This window comes from Wyeomyia smithii, chromosome 3 (assembly GCF_029784165.1).
Source record: "Wyeomyia smithii strain HCP4-BCI-WySm-NY-G18 chromosome 3, ASM2978416v1, whole genome shotgun sequence".
Taxonomy (NCBI): domain Eukaryota; kingdom Metazoa; phylum Arthropoda; class Insecta; order Diptera; family Culicidae; genus Wyeomyia; species Wyeomyia smithii.
The window spans coordinates 151468490-151476356 of NC_073696.1; the positions used below are offsets into that span (position 1 = coordinate 151468490).

The following is a 7867-nucleotide window of genomic DNA, read 5'->3' on the forward strand; positions in this document are numbered from 1 at the left end:
AAAAGTTAATAGTCCAATATCATACAAAATTTTAGGGATAGTAACTCGATGAATAGAAATCATAGATTTCAATCTGCAAAACGATGATTGTACCGCATTTAAAAGATTAGAATATATATACTTATACTAAATTTATTTGATATCGGGTAGAAATGATCTTCCGGAACGAGTAAAAATAACCGGCATTATTGTGAAAATATTCCGTTTGAAAAAACGCATAAAAACAACCCGCGTAAAAAGCGACCCCAGTGTAACCTTCATTACGAAACCATTCCTCATCGTCTTGTTCTGTAGTTAGTTTTGTTCGGCATTTCTTATGTCTGATTTTGCATAATGCCGCTCCTGTTATATATACTAATACATTCAGTTCTTTAGCAGATACTTCATAAGGAATTGTAGTATCAAGGCTGTCGCAGTTGTATTTAACTTCGGTATGAACTATTGGATTACACAGATGTGTAAAATCATTTTCTGTTAAAAGAGATCGGGCATTATCGGCTTTGCAATCACGACCGTCATTGGTTTTTTGTACGGTAGCAGTTATCATTGCGTATTTAAACGCACTCCCGAATTGTAATGCATTCGGACAATCGTTGAAACCATTTCGTCTGCGAATCTCCGCGAAAAAGTTTTCCAAACAGTCTTGGTACAAAGGATTTGTGCATAAATATGTACATCTGTTGTTTTCCTTAAGATTCTTCCAAATTTATTTCAAAGCATTAATGTTATTAATAAAGCCTTCAATGCAATGCGGATGGCGCTGAGTGTACTTAAGTTGCTTAGACATTTCAGTCGCCTGCAATATACACTTTGTGTAATTTTAAGTAGGTATATATTATACTGTAAGAAAACCTCTGGAATATCAAAGCAAGAGTTATTCTTGTATACATTCTTTGTAAACAAAATAACATTTGCTCTAGAAATTTAAAATGGATAGAATTATTGGTGATTGGTGTTATATAAGGCTGGAATATACAAAATATTAGGGAGGTGCCTGCATTCGTTAACTTTTCATATATTTTACCTTTCCAGTTACATCTGTGTATATTTTCTTAGAATTAAACGCGTCAAATAGTTTATCATGCATATGAATAAAATCAGCCGTAGATAAGGCATTTTGTGGAAGTTGGCTCGTGCTCACGTAGTGTTGGATCCCTATTGCAGAGGTTTCACTAAGCGTACGTGTGGCTAAGGCCACGTTCATCGTAGCGAACGGTGGCAGATCGATGCTTTTTTGGCTCAGTTTTGGCGCAAGCCGCAGGGTGGATCCAACATCCGCTTCAAACAGTTGACGTATATGTGAAAATGATGCTATTTTGTTTCCGAACACAGCGTTATTCTTATATATAGAGCATTACGGGCACTTTTAGTTAAATGAGGGGCATCGAACATTAATGCAATCTCGTTATTGTCTATCTCGAACACGGGATTCGACATGGTTACATCAACTTCTCTTGCCATTCTCATATATGTCGCAGATTGGTCCATATTAACGACTTCCGTTCGCATGCAACATTCTTGCACCGCTCACACGCTCTTTTTAATAAAACTAAATTGTACCTTACTTTCTAAACTATTGTGTGCTAGCAGATATCCAATGTGCTTAAATACACGAAAAATCAATTTTTTCAAACTTTATCATATAAAAAGTTCTACGTACTTGTTTATAACGTACGTATATCCCTGATACCATGATTACTAGTGCTTCCGTTGCTAGTTTCAAAGGGTCATTTTTTTCAATTTTAAAAGTTCTGCCATCACTTTAAAAACCAAAAAATGTATCAGATTTTGCTTAATAAAACAATTCGGCTTTAATTGCCATCCCGTCGATTGTCATTGCCACAATGCAATTTTTTCTTGACTTTTTTGCATTTTTTGTTCAATCAGTGACAATAAAAATGAGTCAAGACCCGGCCCAATCCTAATATGCTTGTTATGAGAGTACACAGCGTTCCTATGCGGTAGAACTAAATATCCAGAACGTCGAACATTTGATATGCACGAGGCCCACTCATATAAGTTCCAGCAGCAAATCTTATCGCATCGCAAAATAACAGGGTTTTTTAAAACCCTCTGACCTAACGACTTGTTGATGACAGATTGTTTCTGCAAAGCTTTCAGCTCACGTTTTAAACCTAATTAGGTTTTTCATGTTTCAGTATCGACTGGTATCTTCGTGTTGCGGTTTGTTGAGAAACGAAAAGGTGACGTTTCAGTTGTTTTATTTTACTAGAATGTGTACAGCGATCTGGAGAATTTTTGCTAAAGCAAGTAATGTCTTCTGTCACACACGAAAAATCTACATTACGACTGCCGATATTGCTTGTTACGTTCACTGAAACCTCTGAAGGGAGTTCAACAGCTTCTTTCGAACTTACATATAAGGCACATGGTTTTAAGTCTAGATTTAGATTTGCTTGCCACTCTGGAAATTCGTTATCTTCAATAAATTCGGTAGGTGATATTAGGTTACATTCATAGTCAGACCTGTGTAATAAACCAGTTTTAACCAAACTATTTAGTTAGTTATTCACATGCGAATGATACCTTTTGTCGATTGCTTCAAAAACATCTCTCAGATTACATACGTCAAATGATTCAAACCAATCTTTTTTTTTCCATTCGGTTTATAGCATGTAATTTAGTATCCAGGAACGAGTCTCTGTCGATATCCGCACAACGAAAAGTATCTTCAAAAGCTGCAAGCATATCCTTATCTTCTTGAACGAACTCACACGATTTCGCACTTTTATCAAGTTCAACGACACAATCAGCTAGTACATAATCTATATTTGAGTTGGAAGATAAGGTTCGTAAATCCCGCAAATTCACAGCAAAAATTTGAAAAATCTTCAGAGGAGCTTTTAAAGCTGTTCGCCATTCTGTAAAATCTTTATCTTCGATGAATTCAATCGACGCCGATAAAAGATTTCATTCTGGACTTATTCTGCTTAAACGACAAAATATGTTAGAGCTGTACAACGTAAACTATCAACATGTTAAATGTTTTGTATATTCACATTTTGTTAATTGCATTAAGATCATGCGAGTCGGTCATACAGTTTGGCTCAAAATTATTCATTGTTGTTTTCATTCTCTCCGACCTATGCATTTCAGTCTGTGGAAGCAGATTTGTATTTCCAGGTTTATTGTCACTTTCTTCAATGAACTCGATCGATTTCGAGATATCAACGAATTTCGGTTTCAATCTATGCAAACGGTAAATGATACAAAACTATTCCACCCGTACTGCATATATATTTTGTTTACCTGTTTATAGCATTCCGATCATATACACTATACGATTCAATATTATTATAGTTAATGTCTATTCGGTTTAATGGTTGTAATTCAGTTGGTTGACAGCGGGAGCTGTTGACAAATTCCGCATAGGGAGCCCTAGAGCAGCTTGCCACTTCTCATAGTCATAGTCTATCAAAAATTCTGCCAATTGCGGAACAGCTCCATAATGCAACCTGGGTTTTTGAATTAAAAGTGTATGCAAATATATTGTTTTTTACAGTTCAATAAAACTTACATTCACCTATTTCTCTCTGTACAAGTATCACGATAATCACCAGTTTGAAAATGGTTAGAGCATACTCTCATTCGGCTCAATGCTTGCGATCCATTTCGCTGGAACAAAATTTCTGCTTCTGAAGAATTACAAGAATTGATCCACCTGAAACATCTGCAGTATTCTAAGGTTACAATCCAGATGAGAATAATTCAATGCAAAATAGTCCCTACAGCTCTTCATCTGCCGGAAACTTGTGAAAGGATACTCCGCATCCATCTCTTTCACGATTTGTGCACCAGTAATACACGCATTTTCTTCCCATTTTATCGCAAGCAAGTGATCAGTGACAAGAAAGTCAACAGTTTACTCTAAACTCCGTTGTACAAGATGCAACTTGGATTCACAAAATGGCAGTTCTTTATTTGCTTCTCACTGTTGCGGATCAAATGAAGTAGCGAGATATTTAAACAAACGTTTAACACTGCTACCTTACACGCTCCTTTAATTTTACTCTAAATTGAGCAACTTTGACTTAGTTTTACAATGTCTATAAAAACGTCAAAAATTGAGTAAGTTTCGTTTACCGAACTGAGTAACAGTTACTCAGATTGTCATAATTTTCTGCTTTACTCTTTTCTTGAGCGATAATAAAAACTTTTAAAAACGTTTCGTTAAAAATAAGTTGTTGTTTGGAAAACCGTGTTGTATTGTTGTTTGAAAAAAGTGTTTTTTATTTGTGTATTAGAGCTCCTCCAGATATGAGAATGGTTATGGATTTTTTTGGCATGTGTACTCTTTAAAACCTCAAGTCACAGTTCCCAGGTAACAGTAAACCGTATTGCCACATACATAACACATACGTAACACTGACGTTATTTTCTGGTACACGTTGCCCCATAGTACTCTGTACCTCGCCCTGTCAAACTGCTCGATAAATAATGAACCAAATGAATTTTCTTTTTCTCGGCCTTATCCAGCCCCAAAGAAAATCCCATAAGGAACTGTCAAAAAGTTATTTACAAAATCAATGTAGCATTTTTTGAGTAGGAACGAGACAAATGCAGGGCTACGCATGTACACTGCCTTCAAAAACAACTCAAACAGTGATTTTATTCAGGGTGTGGTACCAGTCGAGTAGTTGATTTTGTACCAACTTTTTCGGAAGATTTCTTCCTGAGTGTTACGTATGTCTTATGTATGTGGTATTGCTGCGGTTTTTAATGAAGCTGCTAAGGCAGAAGATACACTAATGATTTAATAAGGTTTGTTTTTTACTACATATATGTATATGCAAAATACAAAGAATTGAAAAAAAACTTGTGATTTTGTTATAATTGTATGCAACAATCCTTTGGCAATTTCATTCATCAAAGGGATCAAAAGTCAAAACGAGCAAACTGAGTAGCTTTTACTCAGTTTCGTTTCAAAGCGGTTTTCTAAGAAGAGGGTGATTCCTACTCAATTTCTGACACATGGTGACTCTACCCATAAATGAGTAATATCATAAAAACTCTGTTCAGAGTAGGTTCACTTTTAACGAAAGTGAGTGACATCTCACTCAGTTTAGAGATAAATTTGACGAGCGTGTAGGGAGTGAGGAGTAACATGTAGTAAAAAAAAAACAAAAAAAAAAAACACAGTGACGGTAGCGACATCATATTATGCATTAAGTTAAAAATTGGAGTTGTCGACTAGCGACATTCGATTTTTCTCTCATACCGTACATTATACCTAACGTCGGAAGTTATGCGCTGTGTGGTTATTACCCAGTTAGACTGTGGATGATGATTAACCCCAACTTAGGGACTTGTTTCTGAATGAGGACTTTACGCCATCAAGTACTGGTTACGAATCCATGAGTTTATTTCAATATCACTAAATCGAACTTAATGCTAGTCAAAATACATAATTGGAAAATAGAGAGACGAGAGTGTCTCTCAAGAAAGAGAGAGAATTGGAGGTACCTGGTAACAGGCATGTGCACTTGAATTTTATGACGGTTGTCAACCCGTCGTGAAATATGGAAATGCTGTAATTTGAGTACGGTCGAGGCTGAGCCTGTGAACTTGCATCGTTGGTGGTTCTAACATAGGCAATTGAACCCAAGCGTTATTGCTCACGCTGCGAGACCTCAACGATAGAATTGAAGGTTGCTATGCCACATCTGTTTGCAATATGCAACTCAAATATTTCATACTACATCTTCCCCTTTTATGAAAAATGATGAGCGTAGGGAAATCATTTTTAAATCATAAAATGTTACCAAATACCTTCAAATTTTAAATCTAGTTATATAATAATGGTTTGATATCGTTTTCAATGTTACGTTATAGTTTAATTATTCGGTTCTTATGTACTGTTTTTTGTCCGTTTGTGATACAATTTTTTATTGTTATATTTGGGTGATTAATTGATATTACCTCGTGTGGGCCATTGTATACCATATCTAGTTTTCTATTATTTTCAGATTTTAGTAGTATTTTTTCTCCGATTGAGATATCTGTAGGTTTTGCTGTTGCTGATTGTTTTGTAATTCTTTTTTGTTTGGATTTTATTAATAATTCTCTAGCCTTACTTGCTGCGTATTGTAGTCTGTAATTAAGTTCGGTATAATAACTATCGTAATTATATATTGGATCTATTTTCTCGGGATTTGCTAATCTTTGAGGATAATTTGCCAAATTTTCAAAGACCAATTCATATGGTGTGTAATTATGCTCAGTGTTGGGAGTAGTATTATAGCAGAAAGTGTAGTATTTAAGCCAAGAATCCCAATCATCTTGTTGCTCACTAATAAATTGTCGTAAATATTCATTAAGGCATCGATGATTGCGTTCTAAGCCACCTATTGTTTGCGGGTGGTAGGCTGTAGAAAAATTGTGATTAATTGAAAGTAATAGACATATATTTTGGAACAGTTCGTTCTTGTATTCCGTTCCTAAATCTGTTTTTATCAAAATTGGGCATCCGAATATAAGTATAAAATGATCTACGAATGCTTTCGCAAGAGTTTGTGCTTGCTTATCGGGTATAGGTACGGCAATAACGTACTTTGTGAGATCACATTGTAACGTCAAGGCGTATCTATTCCCGTTTATGGTTTTTGTCATAGGACCTATTGTATCAATGGATACAAGGTTGAATGCTTTACTGGGAGTAGTTGTTTCAGTAAATTTTTCCCTCGTATGTATCGTGTGTTTATTTCTTTTACAATCAATGCAGTTTTTAACGAACTGGTTGATAGTTTTTCGCATGTTTTTCCAGTAATATGTCGTTCGTAGTTTATTTAATAATCTTGTGGTTCCAACATGTCCACCTAGAGGAGACGTGTGACTTTCAAGAATTATTTTGTCGATGTCAGTTTTGTTTGTTATAATTTGTGCTGGTGTGTAGACTACTAGGTCTACTTCATTTAGTGATTTATTATATAGCGCTATAAAATTTTCAGAGTTGATTTTCGAAAAAATAACACTTCCAAATCCACTCGAATTCTAGTCAATCTAGAGGAAGGATTTTTCATCGTAAAAAGGTATACCAATGGGCGGTGATCAGTTTTCACTGTAAACCGTCTTCCATACAGGTATGGTCGAAAATAGGTGATTGCCCAGTGGATTGCAATCAACTCCTGTTCTATGGTGGACTTATTGCGTTCACCCTTAGTAAAGGATTTACTTGCAAATGCCACTGGCAAGTAAATGTCGTCATATTGTTGAGTAAGCACTGCGCCACAAGCTATTTGGGATGCATCCGTGCTTAAAATAAAAGGTTTTCTGAAGTCAGGAAATTTCAAAATTTGTGGAGAAATTAATTTGTGTTTTAAAATTTCAAAAGAATTTCCACAATTTTCTGACCATTCAAATTTTACATTTTTTCTTAATAAATTGTTTAGAGGATGTACTATTTCTGCAAAATAGGGTATAAAACGCCTATAATAATTACAAAAGGCGACGAATCTTCTTACGTCGTCTGCGTTCTGAGGAACTGGGAAGTCTTTGATTGCTGAAAATTTAGATTTATCGGGTTGTATCCCCTCATTGGAAATATGGTGACCAAGATAGGTCACATCAGAGCAAAAGAAGTTACACTTCGCTGGGTTTAGCTTCAGATTTCGTTGGCGAAGTTTATCGAAAACAAGCTTTAAATTTTGTAAGTGATGTGTAACGGAACATCCAATGACAATTATGTCATCGATGTATAAAAACGCACAGTCCGCAGGGAGACCACTCAATGCTATGGTCATCATCCTTTGGAAACTGTTAGGAGATATATTCAGACCAAATGGAAGTCTTTTAAACTCGTAATGGCCTGAATCAGTGGAGAAGGCTGTATATTTCTTCGAATTATCAT

The 7867-nt window shown here is 35.6% G+C and overlaps 1 long non-coding RNA gene across 1 annotated transcript; it reads right to left on the reverse strand.

The window, feature by feature from the left end:
- Positions 1–3349: 3349 nt before the first annotated feature.
- Positions 3350–3912, reverse strand: LOC129729705 (uncharacterized). Its single transcript, XR_008728729.1, has 3 exons — positions 3751–3912; positions 3539–3691; positions 3350–3476 (listed from the first exon to the last, which is right to left on the reverse strand). It is a non-coding gene; the product is annotated as an uncharacterized LOC129729705 (long non-coding RNA).
- Between the last annotated feature and the right edge of the window lie 3955 nt (positions 3913–7867).